General features: G+C 39.7%; 1 protein-coding gene across 27 annotated transcripts in view; it reads right to left on the bottom strand.

Annotated features, from left to right (window-relative positions):
* shank3a (SH3 and multiple ankyrin repeat domains 3a) overlaps positions 1-12,963 on the bottom strand; it is a 255,764-nt gene that overhangs the window by 57,086 nt on the left and 185,715 nt on the right. The window lies entirely within an intron of this gene.

Genomic DNA, 12,963 nt, shown 5'->3' with positions numbered 1-12,963 from the left:
CGTTGACCAACCAATGAAAATGAATGTGTCTAAATACATCATATGTTCCTTATTGTAATTTTTTTTAGGATGTATAAAATAAACTAAACCATAAAACCTTTCCACAACCATTTACATACAGAAACAGTCAGTCACCTTGACGCACTCTAAAACCTAATCATCAGGTGAGAAATGTAGGGGTTAATAATGGCCTCAAACTTGAACTTGAACAGCTGCATTATATCAATAACATTGGTAGCTTTTTCTACCAGAATAACATTGCCAAAATCAAGGGAATCGCGTAAGCCATATTGAGAGAGACTAATCCATGCCTTTGTCTCCAGCAGGCTAGACTACTGTAACGGCCTTCTCACCTAAACAAGCTATAAAACAGCTGCAGTACATCCGGAATGCTGCTGCTCAAGTCCTGACTAGAACCAGGAAATACGACCATATTAGTCCTGTGCTCAAGTCTCTGCATTGGCTTCCTGTCGCTTCCTGCGCTTTCGGAGCACAGGGCGCTACCCCAGAATGCAATGGCATGGTGCAGTCAAAAAGGATTTTTATTTAAGCACCAAAACCAGGAAAGGCACAAGAAATAGCTTTAACCAAAAAACAGCCAGGGCTTGACAAAGTACAAGGCAGAGGTCCAAAACTTACGTAGCAAAGCATCAGCATCTAGCACAACCAACAGAAGAAAATAATCCAAAGCACACAACTCAACTTAAATAGAAGCACTAATTACTAATGAGACACAGGTGCCGCTAAACAGTCATAGCAAAGCTGCTGCTGCCCGTGGTGCAAAAACAGAAAGTGGAAAGACCAAAATAAAAGCACAAAACAGGAAACTAAGGAAAAGAAAACAAACTCAATTCCAAGCTGTCATGTGGGACGTGTTCAAATCCAGGCTGAAAATAGCTGTTGATATGACAACTGGGAGTATTTTATCTGCACTCTTCACTTCTAATGACTTTTTAATTTTATGGAATGATTTTAGAATGATTTTATGTTTTATTAAATGATTTCATTATGTGGTGTTAGCCTTCTTTTCTTTAAAGAATTACCTTGTGTCCACAAGTCAAGTAAACACCTGGTGCTCTCTGCAGATGAGTAAATAAAGGTGTTAGAAAAAAAAAAAGTGCTGGAAAATACATTTCTAACCACACGTGAAGTTATGCCACCTGTATCTTCCCCTGCTCTTGCTTAAGGAAACAACGTGACTTCTTTGTGGTGTAATGTAGTGTTTGAGTGTGTGCACGAACAAAGTTGCTGAGTAAGTCCTTTCTCAATTAGCAGTGCACAGCTGCTGCCATGTCGCCACGCGCGTGAAGCAAAGTGTTCGAGCGAGTTGAGTGAGGAGAGCAAAAATCCAATAAGCAGAATGGAGCTGTTATTAGATTTGCTTGCCTGCTCTCTTTATTAAACTTCACTTCCATTCAGTGTAACACACACACACGCACACGCACACACACACACACACACAGCAGAAGTGTATTCAGGGGAGCAAACCGGAAACACAAGAAGAAGAAGAAGAAGAAGAAGCGTGAGGAGGAGGAGGTTTGGAAACATCAGTGCAACAATACGATGCGTGAATGATTCAGAAATGAGTGAATGCTTGGATCAAAAAAGTGAGGATGACGAGCCGATATATTTTGCAGAGGAGGCGATGAGGAGTGGTGCTGCCTCATCTGCATTCAGCCCAGACAGACTGAGAAAAGCAGACAGGTAAATAAATCACAGCAATGGACGACGACGACAAACAGCTTTTCATGAATGACGAGTGGAGTCAGGAGTAAAGAAGGGAACGCAGACGCGAAGGCGGGGAAAACTCCAAGCATGACTCAGAGGGATTCCTCTCCTCATCTCCTCCCTCCAGAACAGGCTTTAAAAAAAATTCTACTTTTTATTCCATCTCTCCTTGCTTTGACCCTCAAGTGGAGACCAATATAGAACAAAGCTACCATAGGCCGGCTCTAAAGATAACTTAGCTGTGAAAATAATTCACTGTGATGAGTAGAATAATAACATCATTATGACTTGGGTGCAAATAAAAACCCCAAATAAATATAAACAAATAAATACATACAATTTATTTCTATATATTTTATCATTTTTTTTACACTTACATACCACATTATTCAATCCCCCCCAGTGTAAATGATATGTATTTGCAAAATGTTTAAATGTTTTTGTTAACAACACCAATAACAGTCACTATAGCTATTGTACTTGAAAAGTCTGTAGAGTATGCAAATAAATGTACTTTACAGCGGGGGGTTGAATATGACATTGGTAAAATGAAAAATAATAATATAATAACAATTAATATGATGCATGTCTTGATCATAGTAACACTCCAAGTGCCTTATTCCAAGTGGATCATAAAACAGGTGCATCTCAGTAAAGTAGAATAGCTTTAAAAAGTGAATTTATTTCAGCAGTTCAATTCAAAAAGTGAAACTTATATTCTACAGACCTTACAGTACATACAGTGTGTAACATTTCAAGAATGTATTTCTTAATAATTGTCATGACTATAGCTTGCAACTAATAAAACCCCCAAAGTCAGTATCTCATAAAATGTTTTAAATTTCAACATTGTAAACTACTGGTTGGTGCTCGAGATGCTTGAGCTGCACCTTTTTAGTGCAACCTCTGAAGTCAAATGCCCCTGAGATTGTACAAGCTGCAATTTCTGAAAAAATGAGTGGAGAAAAGCCTCTTGTTCAAACTGCCAGCTTTGCGCACAATGTCAGCACACATTGCGAGACCTTAAAGCAGTAAGCATCAGGATCGACTCTCCTTTTTCCTTTGGCTTTTTTGCGACTGAGATCGTACATTTGCAATTTCCACAAAGTTTGGAAAAAATACACCTTGAAAATCACACACAACTTCAGAGTTCAAACTGCTGCCATCGCGCAAGATATACTTCACAGGGCCGTAAATCAGCAAGAATCAAAGGGTTTTTTTCTTTTCCTTTTTGCGACATGTATTCCACAAGAACGAGCAGCCAGAATGTGATAAGAATAATAAAATACGCCAGAAGTTGTCAAAGTAAGCAAGACTCCAGTGCCATCTCAATCATTTTGACCTTATCCACAGAAAAGAATAAGAAATTGTTACTTATAACATTATGATGGCCATAGCTTGACCCTGGAAGAGATTATTTATATTTCCATTATTTCTTAGATGTTCCACTGTAGTGTAAATGTAATAGTAGATACTGTATAATTGTGATGTTTGTATTGTATGGATGGTTGAGCACTGATGACACAGCCTAATGTGATACAAAATTAACTCCAGTGTTTGGCTATTGCTTGTAATTGATATGTTGACCACTGGTAAATATTTTCAGTAATTTACCACATGCATTGGTTGATGTTAATACATTATGGTGTAAAAATGACCAATCCTCCACTAGATATCATTATAAAAAAATAATAAAACATGTTCCGGCATCCCATGCATATTTTCACAGTAAAAAAGTAAGCATCACTGCGCTAGACAACAAATGCTTGTTGTTGCTAGGAACCATCTGTTGTCATGCTGTCAAAAGACCATCAGTGTTTCTTTCCATTGGCTGTATCTGCACATAAACAGCACTCTTCCTCTGCATGTTTATTCATAAACTGATGACCTCTGCAATGGCTGCCAGTATGGTGGGTGCAAAAAAAGGAATATGTTACGGAAGCTGGGATTTTAATTGTGAGCGATTGCCAGCTTGGCTAAGCAAACAAAAAACACAAGGAAATGATGGTGTCGTAGGAGGACAGGTGGTGTGATCTACAGGGAGCAGTGAGGTGTGTGGACGGGGCTTTGCACCCCATTGACGGCGTGAACTGTGACATCAACGACCTTGCCTTAGGCTTTTGATACTGCATACGCTCACAAAATACATGACGTGATGAAGGAGAACACAAACTACAGAGAAAAAACATTCAATGAACCAAAGCCTGATGCATACTTAGATTGGATTTACACCATATAGTGCAATATATGTCACAAGCCCAGTTACATTTTTTATGTGTTCTATGACCTTGACTATAACTTGGAAGCTTTTACCATTCAAAGGCTCTCAAGCCAAATAACTTACAGTATATGTTGGAAGTGATTGCATGCTGATTTGGGAGTGTAATACATAGTGGAACACGTTTTTTGGACGTTTTTGGAAGTTTTTTTCATGGCCCCTTGATTTGAAGTACTATTGACAACTTGTAATATAAATGTAATATATATAATATATACAATATAAACAATATATATACACAATATAAACTTATCTATCTGGGGGGCATGGCTCAGGTGGAAGAGTGGTCGTCTCCCAACCTGAAGGTTGTGGGTTTGATCCTCCGTCCTCTCATAATCGTGTTGAAGTGTCCTTGGGCAAGATACTGAACCCCCAGTTGCTCGTGATGCTGCGTCATCAGTAGGTAAATGTGCTAGCAGTGTCAAAGCAAATGAGTGCCTTGGAGGTGGAAAAGCGCTATGTGAAAGACCATTTACCATCGCGCTTTTCTGTACAAACCACTGTAGGAGTTGCTGGCACCAGCTTTCCTTTCAAGCATGAATAAAGACTAACGAACAGACCTATCACCTTGAAGAAATTAGTGTGTATACAGTCGTCCCTCACTATATCACCGTTGAAACATCGCTCTCTCTATTTGCAGTTTTTCATAAATTAATTAATAAATGATCACTGTTTCGTGGATGACTACGGCCTATTATTAGTCAATTATTAGTAATCTTCATTATTAGTAAGCCTCAGTAATCTTACATTGATCACACATTCCTTAACATTACATTACCTTTACTTGCAGCCATGGAAAACAAGTTCTCCTCCCATTCAGGGTGGAAGTGGTAGCTATTTGGCTTCTTACTTTGTCCTTCTTCCCTACTCAGTTCAAACCTATTCTTAAATTTAGAATAAATAAATTGCCGGCTAACTCGTTAGCTCGGTAGATTGCCATGGTTAAATTGGCAGCCATCTCTTGTGTCACTCCAGAGATCCAGTAACCTAAGTGGTGCGCAATGTGGTGGAAACAAAGCTAACAGTATTGTTGAAGTGTACATCTATGTATGCCAGATTCACGTCAGACTGTTTGTCCTGTATATCAATCAACTGACAAACATCATAGTGAGGATGAATGATTGGCTGATGTCCATCTTTTTTTTTAAATGTCATGCGATCGACCCACATTAGGTTTGAGATACTGCAACAACAAGGAACTTTCCCAATGCTAACAGTGAGTTATTATGTCCTATTATTGCTTATCATGTCTACTACACTGCTCAAAAAAATGAAGGGAACACTAAAGTAACACATCCGAGATCTGAATAATGAAATATTCTTATGAAATACTTTCTTCTTTAAATAGTTGAATGTGCTGACAACAAAATCACAAAAAAATTATTGCTGGAAATCAAATTTATTATTAATATTATCATTATTGGGGGTGTCTTGCTGTCCACCTGTTGTCTATTCCATTTGCACAACAGCATGTGAAATTGATTGTCAACCTGTGTTGCTTTTCTGTGTTGGATTTCACATAAGTGTGATTGACGTTGTCATTGATTAAGTGTTCCCTTTTTTTTTTGAGCAGTTTCTATTAGGCAATAAGAGTATAAAGGTGTGTTACTTAATGTCTACTGGGCTGTAATGTACAGTGTTTCCTTGTTTTTTGCGGGGATAGGTTCCCAAAATAGCCCACAATAAGTGAAATCCGCGAAGCAGCCAACTTTATTTGTTTACAATTATTATACAGTCAAACCTGTCTTAGCGGGCACCAGTATAGAACGGCCACCTGCCTATAGCAGCCACTGAAAAATCCCCTGCAGAAAATGTATGTTTTTAGACCCTGTGTATAGTGGTCACCTGTTTAACGCGGCCAGCGGCCACCCATTTTGTCTCCCTTGGTCAATATCTGACCGCATATAGCGGCCAAAATGCCGACTCAAGCAGAAGCTTCATGCACGAAAAAGTTTTGTTTTTTAAGCAATGAAGCCGTCGTGTGTGGACTTTAATTACTGAGTCCTAGCTCGACATAAAAAAGCCGTCTTCTTACTTTGCAATGCCGCCCTGAAAAGATTCAATGACGGCCAAAACGGTAATCTTCCCACTTTGCAGTGCCGTGAATAGATTCTAAAATAGCCAAAACACCTGAATAAAACATCTAAAATATCACTTAATTGCCGACTAATTAGAGATTAGAAGCCCATTCAATAAGAAAGGAGCGATGGTATTGTTAGTTTACGACAATCTTCGCACCTCCTCCGCACTCAATTGTTCACGCACACACCCATTCATGACTGCTTCACGCGTATCCTGTACATATATCCTCGGGCTCGTTCACTAAAATTTTTATTTCTTGCTTTTAAAATCGTGTTTTAAAAAAAATCAAAGATGGAAATTTGTGACGTTCTGCAGGACAGGAGTGAGCGTCCCCTGTCCTGCGCTCTTATTTGGCGGGCTGTGCCTTCTCCGGGGAGGAAGAGGCAGCCACTTCATGCCTGGTGGCCGCGCAGCAATTAACATTTGTGGCGGCTAAAAAGCCAGCGCCGTTGAATGTGTGGCGCTGGTTCATTGTTGTTATTGATATTACTAGTTTCCTCACCAAGCTGTTACCTAGATTTACCTACCTGTTTATGTGTCAACAGAGCGTTAACCCCCATGTCTCTTGTGAATACATGTTAATATATGTGCGCACAAATTCAAAATGGCCACTAACCTGTCTATAGCGGCCACCTGTCTATAGCGGCCACTTTTGCTGTTTGCCTTTGATGGCCGCTATAGACAGGTTTGACTTATATTTTTTAAGACTGTAAAACCCCTCACAATACCCTTTATACACTTTTCTCAGACAGGTATTAACATTTTATCACATTTCTCTTGGTTAAACACTCTCAAAGTTAAATTTTTGTTTGAATTTTAATGATCAATCTACTATGTTGAACACAAGAAATTATTAAGCGTCTCACGCATATTCACTCCTCTGGCCGTGCCTTGTCCTGGCGCCGTTCGGCTGTAGCGTTTTTTATCCTTGTTAAAATATATTGCTCCTGCCGTCGTCCTCCTTCTTGTCCTACTCCTTGAACCAAAGATTCATTTAGCCGGTTAGCTGCTGCTTCTTCTTCTTCTATTGTTTATTGGCGATTATTAAGCCGCTCACACAGTTAGCTAGCGACTATTCACCACAACAGGAAACGGCACAAAGGAGATTGATTGACAATGGTCTACAGCCAATCAGGACACAGAATGGGCGGGTTCTCCCTTAGCCAATAAAGATTGTTGTGGCTCTATATTTAGCCTGCTATTGTCTACTGTGGGTTCCTAATATACTCGTAAGGCACGTAAACACATACTGAGACGAGTCTTCAACTCTCACATGAGTAAACAACACCCTCTACTGGTAGCAGTAGTAAATACAATAACAGACACATACAACAGAGCACTGATAGATCACTCTAATACACCACAAGGACGCAGAACACAATGCCCGTTCATACGCTGCTAGAAAAAAAAGTACTTCGCGAAACAGGTGAACCGCGATGTAGCGGTTGAACACTGTAACTGAAGGTCATAAACAGGTTTTGTATGCTCTGAGTACAAAAATATTCAATTTATTAATCTTACTTAGCGAAAATTCACTTATCGTGATCGGTCTGGAACCTAATAACCGCAATAAATGACTGTAATTATAGTACAGGTATAGTGCCTCCTGCCTCTTGCACTACCCCAAGCGGAGGTATGACTTAATGTTGTTTAAAGCAAATAGATTATTTACGTCTACTGAACTTATAACCTCTGATGATTAAGGAGGAGTGCAAAAAAAAAAGGGTAAAAAAAGAAAATATAACAAAAAACATAGCTTAAAATAAAGTCAGGAGCTGTGCCAACTGGTTGGGAGCTGTACGTTTGAGAATAGTTCTTTTTCAGTAAACAGGCAAACTAAACCATGAAGCTGCTGTTAAAATGTGATTGTAATGATAGCACTGCAGTTCACATAGCTCTGATAGCATTGTTTATGTTTGTGTCCTGGTTGTTTACTTCCCTGTTGTCCCTGCTCACTGTTGCCACCCCAGTTTCCCCGATGGACATTTACCTGCATCTTGGACGTGTTTGGCGATGTTGCAATTGCGCCAATTCACGCAAATTCAACCAAGTACAGCAGTGGTTCTCAACTGGTTTGGCTGCGGGATCCACCAACACCCTTCAATGACAAGTGGCGACCCAAGTTGTGGAAGTCTTTTATGTAAACATCTCAAATATATATTATTAAATTATTAATAAATTACATTTATTTATTTTAATTTTAATGTAAAAAGACTGTTAGCAACGGTTACGTGGCTGTCTAGAGGGCGCAAAATTTTGAACATGTTGCAGGCATTGTGGAATTTCCCCATGCAACACAACGTGAGCTTTCGCTTTATGCCTCGCTCTTCTCCAGCAGATATCTAGCTATCTAGCTGTGTGTCAGCTGGACAGATGGAAGTCCACATTCGGAGTCCTTCCCCTTCCACTCAAGCTTGAACAAGTCACCCACAAACATGGCACGCACCTTGTGGTGGCGTAGAAAGCGGGTAGCACAACGCGAGGTGCGTTCACGGACATCGGGTCGTTACACTGTTTTTTTACCTACCCACCCCACCAGATGAGAGTCACTGCTGTACAGTATCTCACAAAACTGAGCACAACCCTCAACTATTTAACGTCCCTTCAGAGTATTTGCATTGTTTAGTCATCTTCAGCCTAAATTATTTTTAACTGTGAAAGTTTTCATTTTATTTTTTTCTCATGTGAAGGCTAATATAACATTTTTGGTCTTTTCTTTACAGGAATATGGATGTACTTTGTTGAGGCTGAACAAAGCATATTTGCACAGTTTTGTACGCCATGTTGGTAAGATGCTTTTGTCGGTCTTTTTGTTCTTTATATTTGTTCATTAATTACTTATTCTTCAAAAAAGTTGGTATTTTGTTTCTTATTATAGTTACACATAGATGAAATCATATCCATTTATTGCGACTTTCACTTTCTCCCACAATTTTCTCACAACAAAAACCTGAAAAAACACTGCAACTTCCATTGCAAAACTTCAGCGAAATAAAGAATAGTTTGTTAAATTTGTTCCTCTGCTTTTTGGGGTTAAGGTTACAATGAACACTTAAAACATTGAGAAATTCATAAATCACAAGCTGATGCAATGTTATTGAAAAAAATACTGTATGCCTCAAAACATTGCAACTTTTGCCACAACTTTGTGAAAAAGCTGCCGCAAAATCAGGTTTCTTAGGCCTCAACAACCACAAAAAAAGCCTGCAAAATCCTGGGGGAACTTTCATACTGTACTATTACCAGCCAGACAGTGGATGTTAATTAATTTTCCCTGGGCTCACAGTGGAAAGCTAAAGCTGATATTGACTCTAATTCCACACTTAGCACTCAGGCTGTCATCCCAGTTAATTTGCCAGAAGACGATAAAAAGCAGAAAAATTGAGCAACGTTGTGAAGAATCACATAGACATGCCATGAAGGCGAAAGAGAAAACAAATGGCTTTTTGGAGGCCGCTAAATGCACTATTTGATCGTTTCTACTTCTGTCTTGTTAGAGCTGCGAGGACTTGTTGCTTGGTAACGCACAGATGCATATGCATTGCAGTCTAAACAACAACAAGCTGCACGGTCAAAATAATTATGTATTATGCATGGCTTCATTTGTGCAGTCCACGGGCTACTTGGTTAGCAAACACAAAGCACAATACAGTACAATACAAAGTGTATGTCCGCCAATACATATTGCACACAGTGGCATATTTTCCAGCAAGAAGCAATTCTCATGCTGTTGCTCAATAGCTTCCACCTTTAGTCCCTGTCATCCTAATGACTGCGCGCCAAGCCTGTGTGAAGGTAAACATAGAATAAAAACATCTGTGTTGCTGCTCCTTTGTTGATCACAGCAGCAGCCATTTGCAGCGTTGGTATTCTGCACACAGCGGGCGCAATGCAACCCCATTAATCATGTTTGTGAATGTCTAATCGCAATGTTACTTGTGCTGGTTTTCATTTTCACGGCTGTCTGCAAGATTTATAATGGCGTGTGGAGAGAGAAGGTGCATGTAATGTGCTTGTGCGCCCGAGCTAGCTAGCATGATACTGAAGGAACTCTCTTAAAGGTGTCACCACTATGGCCATGAGGAGAAAGCCCCAAATGTGCAATAGATTTTTGTGCTCCTGGGCTCCCCCTACAGCTTTGATTTGTTTGTAACCTTTAAGCCACTGTTTGTAAATACAATTAACACATACAATAGTACACATACATTAGTAAACTAAGGGAAAGCAAGGCTCAAGCTATTGGCTTCTAAAATTCACAGGATTATGTGTCTCGGTCTTGAAAGCAATACAAACACTAATCAAGATGCTAAAATACATGATAAATACCAGCAAAATCTCGAAAATTTAAACATTTCTTTTTGCAGTTTTCAGTTGCTTTTGAATTGAAATGTTTGATTTTGCTGAAAAATGAGTACTACAGCCAGTCGTGATGGGTGTCTTTTTGAAAATCAGAAATGATTTTACAGCCGGAAGGTGTGAAACGTTAATGAAAAATATGCAAAAATAAGCCCCTTCTTCTTCAGAGTCAGGTTATTGCCCATGGACAAGATGAAATGAGAAATGTGCTTTAAAGCTTATCAAGATGCTAAAATCCAGCAAAATCCCTACAATTTGTTTGTGCACTTTGCAGTATTAAGGTGGAATAGTCATGGCTGTGCATGATATGCTGCTGTGCCTCACACCGGGTTTGATTTTGACCACAAATGTCTACGTGTTTGCAGGAAAATGGGGGCACTATATTGGGAAAACAGATACAATTAGATAAGATAAAGTGATATGCTTGACTTTGCATATCACCTTTCTTTGTACTACAGCTGGTTGTGATGATTTTTGACCCAGAATGTCTGAAGATCTAATAAAAAATAAGCTATTTTAGCAAAATCATGGACAAATGCCAGCAAAATCTCTAAAATCAAGACATTTGTCTTTGCAGTCTGTAGTATTAAGATCAAATGGCCACGGGAGTGCATTATATGGAGTCTTGAATTTAGATGTGTACGTGTTTGCAGGAAGATGAACACTGTACACTGGCAAAAGACACAGACGATGAAGTGGTGGGCTTGGCTTTGTGCTATGCGCCTTTCTTCAGACTACAGATGGTCGTGACAGGCGTTGTTTGTGCAAAAATCAGAGGAAAAATATGCTCAGTTGGTGAAAGTAATCCCTTCTTCCTCAGGGTCAGGTTACATTAAAAATATATTAAATGTGCTCCAGTGCTAATTAAGATACTAATATGCCTGATAAATATCAAAAAATGCCCAGTATCCCTGCTATTGCAGCTGGCATAGTCATGGCGGTGCTGTGCCTCAAATAGCATTAAACATAGGGCTCGGTGGTATGTTCTGCGATGGACTTCATTCTTGTATTTTGTAGTGAAATGCCTGCAAATTAGCCTTCGGTAAATGTGGTACAACAGCATCTTTTCTTGTTTTACTTGTGTCACTTGTCCCTGCTTTATTTCTAAACACTAGTTTCCTCCACATAATTTATCGGTTATTACATCCCATTTCTGATCATTTTAGTGTACGGTTAACTGGTTCCAAACTCGGTGGCGATAAGTAGGATTCCTTCTTTATAAATGGAATATTTTCGTAGTTATGGCATAGAAAACCTGTTTATGATCTTCTAAATTAGTTTTTTTAAACATTATTAGAGCCATCTAGACATGAAATAGCACCCATATTGTCACCTTTACATTCGTATTACCCAATAGGTATAATCAGAGAAAATAAGCTATTTAAGACCTTTCACCTTGCAGGGGAGCCGAATTGATGCCAGACAGGACGTGACTTTGGGGGTTCAGATGTGAGCTTTAGCTTGTTGTGCACTATGGCTGTAGCAGTAACCCCTGTAATTATTATGATTATGATTATTATTGGTCCGCACGGTGGTCTAGTGGTTAGCATGTTGGCCAACACAGTAACAGTCTGGAGATCGGGAAGATCTGGGTTCGATTCTCCCAGGCCACACATTTCTGTGTGGAGTTTGCATGTTCTCCCCGTGCGTGCGTGGTTTTCTCCGAGTACTCCAGTTTCTTCCCACATCCAAAAACATGCATGTTGGGTTAATTGGTGACTCTAAATTGTCCATAGGTATGAATGTGAGTGTGAATGGTTGTTTGTCTATATGTGCCCTGCGATTGGCTGGCAACCAGTCCAGGGTGTACCTCGCCTGTCGCCTGAAGTCAGCTGGAATAGGCTCCAGCATGCCCCCGCGACGCTAAAGAGGAGAAGCGGTATAGAAAATGGATGGATGATTATTATTATTATGCTATTATTATTGTGCCTGTTGCAAGATCATTTAAATCTGCAATAAAAGCCAGTTGTTCAAGTCTGGTGTTTCGGAGGTGGTCTCATCGAACAATTACTGACACCTATTGCCAATGTAGAATACTACATTCACAAGTTGTGGCCTTAATGGCTTATAATGTAGTGTATTTGGCAATTTTTATGCTTGAAAATTCTTAACTTGTGCGAAAAATATGCACAACTTGCTTAAATATGTATATTTCCGGACTGATACTAGGCCGTAGTGAACCGCAAAACTGCGATCATCTATTAAAATAATTAATGTTTGGAAAACTGCAATGTTCAAACTACAATGTAGCGAGGGGTGACTATACAACAAAGTTTGAACACAACCCTGAATCAGCATTGATGCAAGGGAACAAAAACAAAACTTGAGTTACAGTGGTACTGGCGTATGTTCCAGTTGGTTACCGTGGCGACAGCGAGTGGCCTTTCGAGCAAAATGACCATTTGGATGATGAGATCAGATTAGATCAATGGAGAGAAAACGCGGAAAGAAGCACACAGGAGGCAAGTCAGGGAACGAGGTTAGATGCAAGAGGGTGGGGCGGTGGCGGGTGGGCGTAG

The sequence above is a fragment of the Dunckerocampus dactyliophorus genome, chromosome 5 (assembly GCF_027744805.1).
Source record: "Dunckerocampus dactyliophorus isolate RoL2022-P2 chromosome 5, RoL_Ddac_1.1, whole genome shotgun sequence".
Classification (NCBI taxonomy): Eukaryota; Metazoa; Chordata; class Actinopteri; order Syngnathiformes; family Syngnathidae; genus Dunckerocampus; species Dunckerocampus dactyliophorus.
The sequence above is the reverse complement of the archived record's forward strand: the minus strand, read 5'-3'. Positions and strand labels throughout refer to the sequence as shown.